Source organism: Ursus americanus, chromosome 6 (assembly GCF_024610735.1).
Source record: "Ursus americanus isolate L20-20 chromosome 6, mUrsAme1.1.p, whole genome shotgun sequence".
Taxonomy (NCBI): Eukaryota; Metazoa; Chordata; class Mammalia; order Carnivora; family Ursidae; genus Ursus; species Ursus americanus.
In genome coordinates, this window is record NC_142132.1 from 431,873 (window position 1) to 445,018 (window position 13,146).

At 62.2% G+C, this 13,146-nt stretch overlaps 1 long non-coding RNA gene across 1 annotated transcript; it reads left to right on the forward strand.

The window, feature by feature from the left end:
* The first annotated feature begins 5,156 nt into the window (after nt 1–5,156).
* On the forward strand, nt 5,157–9,487 carry LOC148109746 (uncharacterized). Its single transcript, XR_015724679.1, has 3 exons — nt 5,157–5,942; nt 6,063–6,963; nt 8,184–9,487. It is a non-coding gene; the product is annotated as an uncharacterized LOC148109746 (long non-coding RNA).
* The last annotated feature ends 3,659 nt before the right edge of the window (nt 9,488–13,146 follow it).

A 13,146-nucleotide genomic window follows, 5' to 3' on the forward strand; every position in this document is an offset into this window, starting at 1 on the left:
TCTGGTGGGAGAGCTGAGTGTGGACAGGACCACATCCTGGGTTCCTGGGTCACCTAGGCCCCCCCACCCGCGTGTTAGTGAGGGTAGAGTCTAGGAAGCAAGCTTGTGCTCCCGACACAGACCAGAATGTGTACGGCTGTCTTGTCACTTGCGGTGGTCACACCATTTCCCAGCTATCAAGCATCTAAGATGGGGCTGGATCGCTCAAGAAAGAACAGAAGTTGTAAGGTTCCCTGTGACCCTAGCTCTGCCCTTACTATCCACGTGGCCCTTGGACACACCCTTAAACTCAGGTGGCTCATCTGGAAAGGGCAGATGCTGCCTCTCTAAGGTCAAGGGCAGGGCTTTGGCCAAGCAAGCTGGCAGGGAGCTTTGTTTGACCCAAAGTGTCTGGGGTTTTGTTGTCGTTGTTGTTTTATGAGTTGCCCACACTTTAAAACGAGCAGGGTGGCCCCAGCAGGAACAGCCCCCCTTCCCAGGCACTGAAGGAAGTCCCAGCCGTCGGGAGGCGGGGCTTGGCCAGAAGGCAGCTGAGAAGCCACCAGGGTGGGTCTGTGGTCCGTGGGAGTAGAGGACACATTCTCCTGGGCCCCGAAAGCATGTCTTTCTATAACATTACTCGTAAAACACAAGAGCACGTTACCCACCACGGCCAAACAGTGGAATCGACCCAGATGTCCGACAACGCGTGAAGGGGTCGAGCCACACAATGGAGTGTGGCCCAGCCCCTGGAGGAACGAAGTGCGTTCTGGCTGCTAGCGGGATGAGCCTCGGAAGCAGCGTCCACAGCGACACAAAGACCACGTGGTGTGTGAGTCCATCACCGGGCGATGGGCAGAGCTAGAAAGTGGATTCGCGGGGGCGGGGGCGGGGGGGGCAGACAGGGAAGGGAATGACAGCTGAGGGGGGATGGGCTTCTTACCGGGATGGTGACAGTGTTCTGGAATTAGAGAATCGTGGCAGCCCTGGGAAGTCACTAAAACCCGCTAAAACGCACACTTTAAAATGGTGAATTTTATGCTCTGTGTATTATATTTCAACTAAAACAAACCAAGATGGCCTAGGGAAAGACAGGGCTGAGGCAGCCGCTTGTAAGCAAAGCGCTGGGAACGCAGGGGTGTAGGTGCGCAGACGCAAACGCAGCCGGTCAGCCGGAGCCCAGCCCGCCAAGCCCTCTGGGGCTCTGTGCGTCCCCGCAGACAGAGCCCAGCCAGCCCTGCGTCCCTGCTCTCCCAGCTCCGGGCCTGGGCTGTAAGTGTCCTCCTCCTACCTCGCCCCTTGATCTGGAGAACCAGAGAGGGAGCTGGCACCGCTCCGGGCCTCCTGCTCCCCTCCCCTCCCCCTTGACCACTCTCTCCTGAGGTCGGTCATCACCTCTGCTGGAAGGACAGGTGGCTGCCCTCCTTTCTCATTAAGGCTGGACCAGAAGACCTCGGCGCTGCTGTCCGAGCCTCTTTGAACAATGTCTGGACATGCACGGACGTCTCCTGGGTGTGGTGAGATCCCTGCGGGCTCCGGCGGCCCTCTCCTCCTCTGCCCCTTCACTCCTAGGGCTCCGGCCATGCCAAGTGCGCCATCCCCGTGTCACGGCTCTACCAAGCCTTGGGCTGGGCACCCGTCCCCTCTTTGCTTCCAGATTAGTCTCTGAGTTAGGCCCCATGGGCATCTTGCATCCTCCCGGCAGCCCCCGCACCGGCCTCCTGGCTCACAGGCTCACCTGGCCGGACTCCATGCGGTGGGCAGCCCCCGTGGTGTCTGTTTTCCGGTCCCAGCACAGCTGGCCGGCCAGCAGCAGATGTGTTTGGGGAGGGGAGCCGCAGGTCAGCTGTGTCCACCCCAGGACTAGGTCCACTCCCAGGTGCAGCTCCAGGCCCAGCGACAGCCTCAGGCCTGCCCCACCCACCCCAGGCGGATCCTTACTTCAAAGGCCTCTGATGTGGGGAGGGAAGGGGAGCCCCTGCCAGGTAAGGGCAGGTGGAGATGGGCCTCCGGGAAGACCAGGATCAGACATCGTGCTGGGCACCATGCTCCGCGCTGAGCTGAGCGCCTGAACACAGAGCGCCTCGGGTGGGGGCCCCTCCCAGAGCCTGGATGAGGGAAGTCCCCACGTCTGCACAGCGGGCTCTGGAGGCATGCCCCCCCGCCCCGGGCTCAGACTCACTTTTGGGTTGAGAAGCTCCTTTTGGGTGCAGCCCAGCATTCACTCTCTCCTATTTCAAGGCCTTAGCAGGGTGCTGCCCCCCGGCCCTTGGTCAGACATTTCCCGCCTCGCAGCCATCAGGCAAGGTGTCAAGTTTCTGCCAAGGGGGTCCTGGGCGCTGGGATCCCTGGTGGCTGGTAGAGAACGTGCTGCCCACAGCCTGACTAGCCTGGCCAAGGTCACTGGGGTCACTCAGGAGGCCAGCTGTCCTTGCCAGCCACAGCCACAGGGGCAGAGGGGGCATCGTGTGGTCACAACCCTGAGACCCCAACCGTGGTCCTGGGCAACAGGGGGAGGCCTGAGGCTGAGGGGGCTTTCAGCACTGGCCCCTGGCCCTTCCTCTTGGGGAGTCCTCTCCAAGGGCTGGCTCCAAAGTTTCAAGGGCATCTCCAGCCCCAGTGTAGTCCCGCCTGAGTGTGTGTGGCCCTGAGTCCAAGGGAGGGACGAGAACGGCAGAGGCATAGGGCTGGCCATGAGGTCAGAGGGCAGGGAGTATGCGAGGCTTCCCGTCTCAGTGGGCCCCATGCCGTCCAGAGCACCCCAGGCAGCAACAGGAAGACTGCTTATCTGGGTGGAGGTTGAGTCCAAACACCACCTTAGAAAAGCCGAAGAGAAAGAGCTGGAAACCCCGCTAGCCCTCCCCTGAAACCACACCAGCGGATCTCCGTGCATCTCCTGCTGCACAGAGTGTCCCTCGCCGCCCACCTGAGAGTCTGGTGGGTCAGTGCCCCATGCGAGGCCCAGGGCCCACTCCCAGTGTGTTTCTGCCCCTTCCCTCACACTGGGGGGGGGACACGTGTCTGCCTCGTCTGAAGCTGTTTCCGTTGACTTCCTTCCAGACGGAGAACAATGTCTGACACGGAGATTGCCACAGAGCTTGTCCTGCGCACCTCTGCGGTGGGGGCCGCCGGAGGCCCTGAGAGACGCGGCGTCCGAGCCAACGGGTCTCCAGCTCCCGCTGCACAGTAGGGCTCCCGATGGCCGCAGTGGCTCATACGGTCCCAGTGGTGATTGCTAATTTAGGGAACACACGGGATGCTCCTTTCTTCCCCCTCTTGTTCCCTGAAGAGGGTTTGCAAACAGGCGCAGCTGGGAGCCGGCCCCCCTGGGCTGGGAGGGGAGAGCGGCCGCTGAAGGAAGCCCCCAGCCTCGGGGGCGGAGAGGCAGAGCAGGGGCCGTGCGTCCTTGCCCAGATTGTTCCCCAGCCCAGGACAGGCAGGCGTCGAGGCCGTTTCCAGGTCCTCCTCTCTGTCTTTCCGGGTCCGTCTGTCCAGGGACTGGGGCCTTCAGGACGCCTCAGTTCCCCTGCCCAGCCAGGCCTGCAGCTGGACATTCAGGTGAGGAGCAGAGACCAGGTGCCCTCAGGCAGGGAGCTCAGGACCTCAGAGCAAGAGCAGAGCAGGACTGGCCCTCAGGGTCACTGTCCAGCAGGCATGGGGCCAGTCCAGGACACCATGCCGCACCGGAGGCTGGATGTCCCCCTGCCCCTGCCTGGAGCCAGAGCCACGCTGTGCCCACCTGGCTCCGGGGCTGCATGGACCTGGCGGCTCAGGGTGCTGGTGAGGACGTGGTCTCGTGAACAAGGGGGGCTGCGGTGGCCGATGCTGGCCAGTGTCCACAGGAGGATGGCCTGGTCTGGCTCCACCTCGAAGGAAATCGTTAAACATAAGCAAAGTTACTGTCACCCGAGACACATGTGAGCCCGTGTCTCCGAGCCTCATGTGGGGCTGGGGGTGACCCCCTCACCCCGCATCCTCTCTGATCATCAGGGGAGACCCACAGCTGCATGCCCGTGGCCCTAGTGGGGAAGGGGCCTCAGTGTGGTGGCCCCTGGGCAGCCCAGACCAGGGGGGCCTGCCTGACCCATGGGCTGCAGCCCCCCTCACGACAGGTGCGCTGCCTGCTGTGTGCCTTGTGCCAGGACAGGAGCAGGACCTGCAGGAAGGCGCATCTGTGCACAGACGGGGGGACACCACGAGACGCCGCGCCACGCTGCGTGATTTCAGCTTCATAAACCCAGCATACTGGACGGCGTTCTTAATATGACAGGGTTATGGCCAAATGTACCGTCGATAGACGTGTGATAAAACCGGCTCCGCTTGAGCAAACACGGGGTGTTAGAGGGCTGTCCCCACAGGACGTCGGGCAGAACTGCAGTGACTACGCTTGAGAAGACCACCCCCTTCAGGCAGGATCCTTGGGGCAGGAGTCACTGCACCTATGGCCTCACCTATGTTCCCCTAAAGCAGGATGGTTCCAGCCCCTGAGCAGGGAGGGGCTCAGGGCCTGGGCAACACAGCACAGGGCCCCCAGCCCAGGCCTTCAGGGGGCCAGTGTGAGGAGCAGGGGCCTGACCTGAGACCCCAGGAGCCCCTGAGCCCTCTGCACCGAGGTCAGCACTTGGTGATGAAATGCGGCAGTCCAAACAGTGGCCCCCAGGAGCTAAGGAGCTGAAGCCTCACACCTGAGCCTGGCGCTGTGGGCCAGGCCTGGTTCACCAAGCCCCTCCCACTGCCACCTGGCCCGGAGCTGAGGTGGGGGCGGTGCTGGGGAGGCGGCTCCATGGGAGAAAGGGCCTCTTGGTACAGCAGTTGGATAGCAGTGAGGGTAAGAAGCATGGGGAAAAGGGGCCAGGGATGGCTGGGCAGCGGCCATGCCTCCCTGAGGGGGACAAGAGGCCCCAGAGGGGAGAAAAGAGGGGGACATTCCCCTCCCTACACCCGTGGAGACAGCTGGTCAGCAAGCCACTAGCCCAGTGACGGCCACAGCGGAGTGGAAGGGTGCTGCTTTGCACAGGGAGGCAGGTCAGAGCAGCTCCCAGTCGTGGCTGCCTCTGAGAGATGCTCCACCAGACTCTGGGGGGGGGGGGGTCCCAGGGATGGGGAGCCGCAGGTTCCAGCCCTGCCCTGCTAAGGGGGGGGTGTCCCAGGGATGGGGAGCCGCAGGTTCCAGCCCTGCCCTGCTAAGAACACCCGAACGTCCTTGGAGCTCATTGGTGGGTTGTGCTTCCTGCTACCCACAGGTTCCCAGGGGTCTGGACGGAGAAGAGGTGCACCAAGCCCAGCATGTTCCGAGTGCCCACGACCCTCCGCAGGTCCGTTCATCAACAGAGGGCTGCTGAGCGCTTTCGGGCTTCGTGCTGAGGAACACCCGGCAAACACACGCGCATCCACTCTAGTAGGGAGACAGAAGGGAGAGGATGGTCCTGTAAGAGCTCCCAAGGGCTGACTGAGAAGGACAGGGGATGTGGCCACTGGTGGCCCGGGGAGACCTCCCTGGGAAGGTGACATGGGGCAGGGCTGTGCACATGAAGGGGCCCGAGGGGACTGTGGGGCCCTGGGGGCTAAGGTGAGCCTGGGTTCCAGGTGAGGGCCTGGCACTTGAGGCATGGGTGGTCTCCCTCCCCTGGGGTGCAACCACCGTTGGGAACCCAAGCGCCACAGTCTCAGTGAAGGCTGGATGGGAGCCAAGGGTGACCGTGCACACGTGGTGTGCTTTGTCTGGTCAGCCTAAAGTTCGATGATAGAGGTGTGCCCCTGGTCAAGTGGTGTCTTTGCATTCACGGTCCCAAATTTAGAGGCGTCAGCAGCCCCTCCTGGTCCAGCGCCTGGGCACGGTTGTGAGGTGGAGACCGGTGCCAGACCCGAGAACCACCTCCTGGGGGCCCTGTCCGCACTGGCAGCGGAGGAGCCAGGCTGAGAGGCCCCAAACAGCAATGGAACCAAGAACCCTGGACCACAAGGTCCTGCGGCTCATGGGGGCGGCGGGCGGGAGGTGTGGGTCTGTGAGTGTGGAGAGGGCAGAGCCACTGCCTGAGATGCCTTCCCAATGACCTGAACCCCTGTTGTTCTGCGATGCTCAGCTTCAGGAAAAAGGGAGGGAAAGGAGGAGTCCAAGCCCCAGCAGGTGAACAAGGCCCGGGGAAACCGAAGCGAGAAGCTCCTACTGCAGGGACATCTGGGCGTCCATGGAACGCAGCCTGGCCGCCAAGCCCAGGGAGAAGACTCCATTCTGCAGGGCCTCCCCGTCCCCCACCCCGCTCAGGGTGAGAAGGAGCCATCAGGGGCTTGTTCCCATGAGGCCAACCAGGTGCGGGCTGCTGATGGGCTACAGAGATGGGCACGGCCTGGGCCTCCTCAGGCTGATGGCTGCCACGAGTCCTCGAGACCAAGACAAACAGGAGTGAACTCAGAGAATTCGAGATAGGCACCCAATAGCCCTGAGGCAGAGCAAGGGCTCCAAGAGCCTCCCTTGGAATTTCAAGTGGGAGCATCGTGCCGTAGCCCCAGCCTCTGAACAAGAAGCGCGCCAGCCTTGCCCCTGCCCCCTTCCCGCAGCGCCTGCCCTGGCTCACCCACCCACACCGCAAACAAGAGCCAGCTGCTGGCAAAGGGTTCCAGGACCCAGGGGTTTCTGCTCCACCGGCCAGCCAGGCTGGCCCAACAGACACAGACCCCTCCATCAAGGTCGGTGGGCTCCAAGGTCTGGGAAGAGTGATCCCAGGTCTGGGGTGAGGACCACATGGTATAATATGGAGATGCCATGTCTGGGTCAGCCTTGGCAGGGCCTAGACACGGGGAAGGGGGGCAGAACCAGCCCGCTTCCCCTCCATCTGCTATGCACCCCAGCACACAAGCCCACTCAAGGGCCCAGCATCCAGAAGGCGGTCTGTTTGGAGTCCACGAAGGGAGAGTGGCTGGCTCTCACCAGGAAGATGGTGGCCGTCACTGACTACAGTCAGCTGTTTCGAGCGGTCCAAGAAGGTAATAGAGCAAGGCCAGAACCTGATGCCGGCCTTGGGGGATCACTGGAGCCTGGCCCCAGCATGAGTGGTGGCGGGTGGAAGGTGGCCTGCGGGGAAACACAGCCCAGGGTTGAGAGGTTGCAAGAAGAGCAGGGAAGGGAGAGTGGGCAGAGGCACATAAGGCTCAGAGGCCAGGGTGGGCAGGGATTCAGGACTGACCCGAGGGAACCTTCATTTTTTGAGCTAACGAGAGGCGGCTGTCTCCTGGGCTGGGGAGCAGCACTCGTGCAGAAGCTTCCAGAACTGCTGCTGTTGGAATGCCCCAGGGAATTCCGAGGGGCTGAAGTCTAGGAGCCTGGATGCCACCCAGTGCTGCCTGCATGCCTGGTCCTGGGTAGATACAGTTCTGACAAGTGGCCATTGGGCTTTCCATATCTGTGTCTGCGGTCTCACTCAGGCCCTGCTGGGAGTGCCCCCTGTGCTTTTTACCACATGACCCACTCTCTGGACAGTGTTGCCTGACCTTCCAGAGCCCCTGAAGCCTGACCCCCAACCCAAAACCCCAGGGCAGGAAAACCCCGTGTGCAGCCTGGGGCAGTTGGTGCAGCCTGGGGCTAGGGGCGCAGCCCGGGGCTGGAGGTGCAGCCCAGGGCGGGGAGGGTGGTGGATGGGGCAAGGACTGGGGCAAAAGCTCCAAAGGGTTGTTCTTCTCCAGAGCCATTTCCTGGCTCCTCAAGGTCCAGGGTCAAGTCTGTCCCTCCCAGGGCTGCATTCCAGGGCCTGGCCATACCTGGCAGAAGCCCCACAGGTGTTTGTTCAATATGAATGGTGAGTGAATGACGTGTTTTCATATCGCACACTGTTCACTTGCAAGAAGAACTGATCTGTCCCAGGTGGAGAACAGACTTCCCAGGGACATGTGTGCAAACAGCAGGTGCTGCCCCTCCAACCTCCCCCCAGCTTCATGTCTGCTGGCCCTCACCCCAGAGGGCAGAGCTGGGGGGCTGCGGGGTTAGGAGCTGGACCCCAAGGACACTCCTGTCCCTGAGCCACCCACCCGCTGGAGCTCCCAGAGGCAGGGCCATGGGGTTCTTCACACCCACCCGTCCAGGTGGGCCCAGCACAGCTTCTGAGGCCTGAGGTCCCATTTAGGGCGGCTGAGGTGAGGGGTCTCCGCGGCACTAACCCCTAAAGCTCTCAGAATTTTCCTTCTCCCTCCCTTCCCATTCTTTCAACAAGCACTGAAAACAAAACGGAACACGACGAGGAGGACGGGAGCGGTGGGGCCTCACGCTGCTTGTGGACCGCGAGTCCGAGGACTGTCACCTGGTCGCCTGGGGCCCTGGGGCGGCTGGCCACGCTTGGCCTCGCGGAGGCCGGGCTGCCCCCCCACCCCCGGCCGGCAGCCTCGCGGGGCGGAGCCGCTCCCCAGCGCGGGGTGGTTTTAATCTCGTTGGAAAGGGGCCGAAGCGCCGCGGGCCCACGGCAGCCCCGTGCGCTGGGTGGGAGCGCTCAGGGCGCCACGGCCGGGGCTGCAAAGGAGCGACTCCCCGCGGCCGGCGGGAGGCCGGGGAGGCGGGGAGGGGGAGGCCTGCGGCGGGACGGCGAGCCCCGCGTCCTCCGCCCCGACGGCCGGCCCCCCCACGGAAGCGCGCGCGGGCGGGGCGGCGGCGGGGTCGCCCGTTGAGTGGCGCGCCCATTGTGCGGCGCTGTGAGCAGCTCCCCGCTCAGAGCCCGCTCCCCGGTGACGTCTCAAAGAGCCTTTGACGGGGAGCGCCCTGGCAGGAGGGCTCACCTGCAGAGACTCTCTATAGAGCCTTTGAAAGAGCAGCAGCTGCCGGGGGCTGTCAGCCGGGCACCTAGAGGGACGAAGAATGGGGGAGCTGGCCCCTTCAATGAGAGGCCACTCGGAAACAGCAGGCCTGTGCCAAGCCCGCAGACTGGGAAAGAAAAGTGCTCTTCATCGGTGACTCGGTGTTTGAAGGAGACCCTTTCTCAGCCTCAGCGCCCTCATGTGCATGACAAAGGGGCCTCGGGCACGGGCCTCGAGGCCAACAGTCCCAGCAGGGCCGCCGAAGCACTCGAGTGTGGCCAGTCCATCCATCCGGCCTGAGCCTGGCCCCGGTGCCCAGCCACAGCCCCCTCTGGGCGCTTCTCCCGTCCACACCGCAGGATGCTCCCACAGGGGGCCGTCCTCCCTTGGGAAACCGTGAAAAGGGCCCAGCACCGCAGCCAGCGCAGCCCCCTTGCCCAGTGCCTGCCCTGGGCCAGTGCTGGGAGGTGGAGAGAGGCTCCAGTCCCACCAGGATGGCCTGTTCCGGAACCGTGAAGGAGAACTTGAGGCAGGGGAACCCCATGACATCCCTGAAGCAGAGAGCCTGACTGTCCTTCACCGCCCCTGAGCCTGCCCATGGCAGCAGGGGACACGCAGCAGCCTGCAGGCCCTCCTGACCAAAGCCCAGGGTCCAGACTTGCCCAGCAGCCTCCTTTCCCCAGGACTGGGCATGAAGCGTGGACGGTCAGATTCACTGCCAAAAATGGTAGCCCAGCTGCCCAGCCTTAAATGGTCTTTTAGACCAGGATTAAATTAGTTACTAGATTGTTAATTACTTTCTATTTTCTTTTATTTTAAGATTCTTTATTTGAGAGAGAGAGAGAGGGCACACAACTGGGGGAGGGGCAGAGGGAGAGGGAAAAGCAAGCTCCCCGCTGAGCAGAGGGAGACCAACTGTGGGAGGTCACGGCACTTGATTCCAGGGTGCCCAGGACTCCAGGATCACAACCTGAGCCCAAGGCCGATGCTTCCCCAACGGAGCCACCAGGCGCCCAGATCCCTCTCTAGTTTAGATGCTTTCAAACGTAACAGTTCTTGGGCCATGATTCGTCCAGATGTGCACAACTCATTGCCTGTTGCCTTCCATCAAGAAGAGGAATTCTGCAGGCCCCTACACCTCTTAGCAGAGGTCCTAAGTGCAGCCCCACTCCCCCGTCCCCCCCACCAGAGGTGGGGAGTGGGGGCTCCTGGTAAGGTCTCAGCAGTCCCCAAGCCACGTCACCCACACTGGCATAATCTGAGGCAGGAATGGACAGCTACTACGCTGGAGTGGCCATCTGAAGCTTCATGCCTGGCCCTGCACACCCCACCCCCTCACTTAGAACAGAACTCATGGTCCCAAGGTTACTTTGCATGACCCCACGATCCTGTTTCCCTTTCTGGCTTCCCATAGTGCCAGCCTCGTTGGCCTTGCCTCTGTCCCCAAAACACTCCTGGCATTAGATTCTCTGCTCAGATTTCATGCTTTGGGTTTCCCTAACCGCACACCCAATGTCCTTCTGTTTGCCCGAGTGGCTTGAGGGCTGTTGAGGGATGTGTTCTCTCTGTGTCCCTGGAGAGGTCAAGGCTTGCCCAGAGGCCACTATGGAGGGTAGATTGGGCCCAAGTGGCCCAGGGCCCTCCTTCCCCTCAACCAGCATGGGCTGGGGCACCGAGGGTGGGGAGACCGCCCCTTTCTGGGGCTGGCCTGTCTGAACCTCATCCCAGGGTACTGCCTCCCGCTTGCCATTTTCAGGAGCAGAGGTGGTCAGCTTGGAGGCACCACTCCTTTTCACATACTTCCTGAGGCAGGATCAGTGCTTGGTGTGAACTAGAACTCCACAACACCCCTCAGAACCCCAGTGTCTCCCATCTTGTTCTGACCCACCCAGCCAAAGTGGCTGCGGAGGCCCCAGCTCTGGTTTCTTTCGGCCCTGGATCTCGGCTGGGCCGAGGGTAGGCCACAGAGAGGCAGTCAGAGCTGGCCCATCTGCCTGTCAGCGTGTCCTGGACCCAGAAGCCCAGAGCCCTGAGGGGCTCAGGGCTGGGAGGGGGCCACTCTCCTGGCCTGTGGCCATGGCCAGTCTGGGCTGGGACTACTGTGTGTGGCCTTCCTCCAAGCCTGCAGGGATCTGAGGTCCAACAGGATTAGGCCGGATTACAAACCCCAGAAGCTTCCCCTCGGCGCGCTCAGTCCTGGCTGGGAGCGTCCCTGCGGCAGGGAGAACTCCCACTTCTCAGTGTTCGGAGCAGAGACAGGTCGGCTGGAAAATCACCAACAGCGAGGCTGCATTTGTTTTGAGAATGAATGTATGTCAATGAGAATCCAGTGAAGGAAATGTTGGTCCTAGAGGCTGTGGGGATTCTTCCTCTCTCCACACAGCCCAGGAGTTTTGAGGGGGTTGCGCTCTGGTTGTGTGTCTTCCTCCAGGGGCTGTCCAGTGAGGCCAGTGCCACTCAACACCCCTCGCTGTCCTGAGACCCCACCCCTGGGATTTACAAGCCTTCCTCAAACCACTTGTGGCTTCTCGAGGCTTCTGGCAACCACAGGAATGAGGTCTGGAAATCAGGGTTTCAGCTCCAAATTCCAGGTCCAAGGAGAAAACGGCTCCCAGGTTTCCTGGACTTTTCTGCTTGGTGGCCCCTCCGTGGAGGGCTCCTGGCGTCAGACTTCTGTGCAGCAGAGAATGGGAAAGCCCTGGGGATGGCCCGTGAGCATAGCCCTCCACTTCAAGGCTCAACCTGGCCAGCAGTGTCTCGGCAGACCGCCAGCAAGACCTTGATCACCCAGCCCTCAAAAGCTTCATAAGTATCTAACTCCAAATGCTGGGTGAGCCTGAAAGATGAGGAAATTATTACAGAAGTGTCAGCCGAGACACCAGCTCAGAAATCTATTAAATGTTCATGACCCTGTATCTGGGAAATGATTAAGAAACTTTCCACAATCTGCCCAAAACAATATGGCCTGCGGGCCTGGGACATTTCTTACGCAGTGAATATGGTGTTTGGCCAAGCAAGGGCAAGGTCTCGAGTGACCATCACTCTCCTGGGGCCTCTCGGGTAGGGCTGGCCTAGCAGAACTTCCCAGTGTCCAGACGCAGGGGCCAGAGCAGGGCAGTGCCATCCACCCCGGGACAGTGACCGTGGCTGGGCTCTACCCAACAAGGGAACGGGTATGTTACTCTGGTCCGAAAGAGGGGGTGGGGCTCTGCAAAGTGGCAACAACAGACTTGGTTTTTTTAAAGCCTCATCAGAAAATAATGAATAAATAAAAATAAAGCCTCATCATTCCCCGGGCCCTGGCCCAGTTCAGGGTCTCTCCGAAGGCCGTTGGGCTTGGGGTGTTCCTGGGAGGAGGCCCAGCCCCCGTCCAGGCCTCCGCAAGGATGTGCTGGGCCCTCGGGACAAAGGAAATCAATTCCGGGTTCTCCCGGCTACTAAGTGACTCTGCTGCCCCTGAGGCGATTTTCACAGATTTTTCACAGCCGGGGAAACGCAATTGTATTTTCCAGCTCATTAGCCGTGCGCACAAAGCGCCGCAGCCCCCAGGCCCGAGCACGGGCGCCTCCGCTCCGGGGCGGCCGGGCCGCGGATTCCACAGGTCCTTCCCCGCCTGGAGACGGGGCTGCCCATTGTCCCCGAAATGTACCGCCTGTTTATTCGGGCCCTTTGAACCCTCCTCCCGCTTTGTGCGCCACGCCTGGGAGAATCCTGCGCAGCCCGGACGAGGCCCGGCCGCGCTGAAAGGGCCGGCGCCACAGGCAGAAACTTGGACGCAGCCTTCCCCGGTCAAGGTGCTCGGCTGCCTGCAGGCCCCGCCGCAGTGCTGGGGGCAGGGGGCGAAGGCCTCTGGGCAGCGGCGCACGCGGCCCCGGCCGAACACCACCCTCTAACTTCCCAGGGGTGGGGGCCGGGCCGAGGGGGACCCCTCTGTCTCTCGCTCGGGTGGGGTCTGGGATGTCACCCTTGTGGGACAGGACAGGTCCCTTCAACAGTGAGCCCAGGGCGGCCGCACCCTGCACGTCACTCCCCTTCCTCTCTCCGGAGAGGCGCCCCCACCCCTGTGGGTGAGAGGTGGTACAGACCCCTGGAAGCACCAAGAAAGCAGGGAGGCTTGACCCTGGCGCGTTTGCCTTCTGCTTCCCTGGTCTTCCGTCGGGAGGGGTGCACCTCAGGAGTCCTGGCCAGGACCCCAAGCTCCGGGCTGTCCCTTCCCCTGCGGTCCGGAGTCCTCATAGTACACTCGCAGACCACACGGGGGCCAGAGGAGGCCCAGGGCGCCCCACCCTGACCCCGGCCGCGGCCCACAGCCCCACGACCCGCTGTCCCCACGGGCGCCCCACTTTCCCATCACTCCCCACAGCCCGCCCACAGAGGCCTCCTGCCATC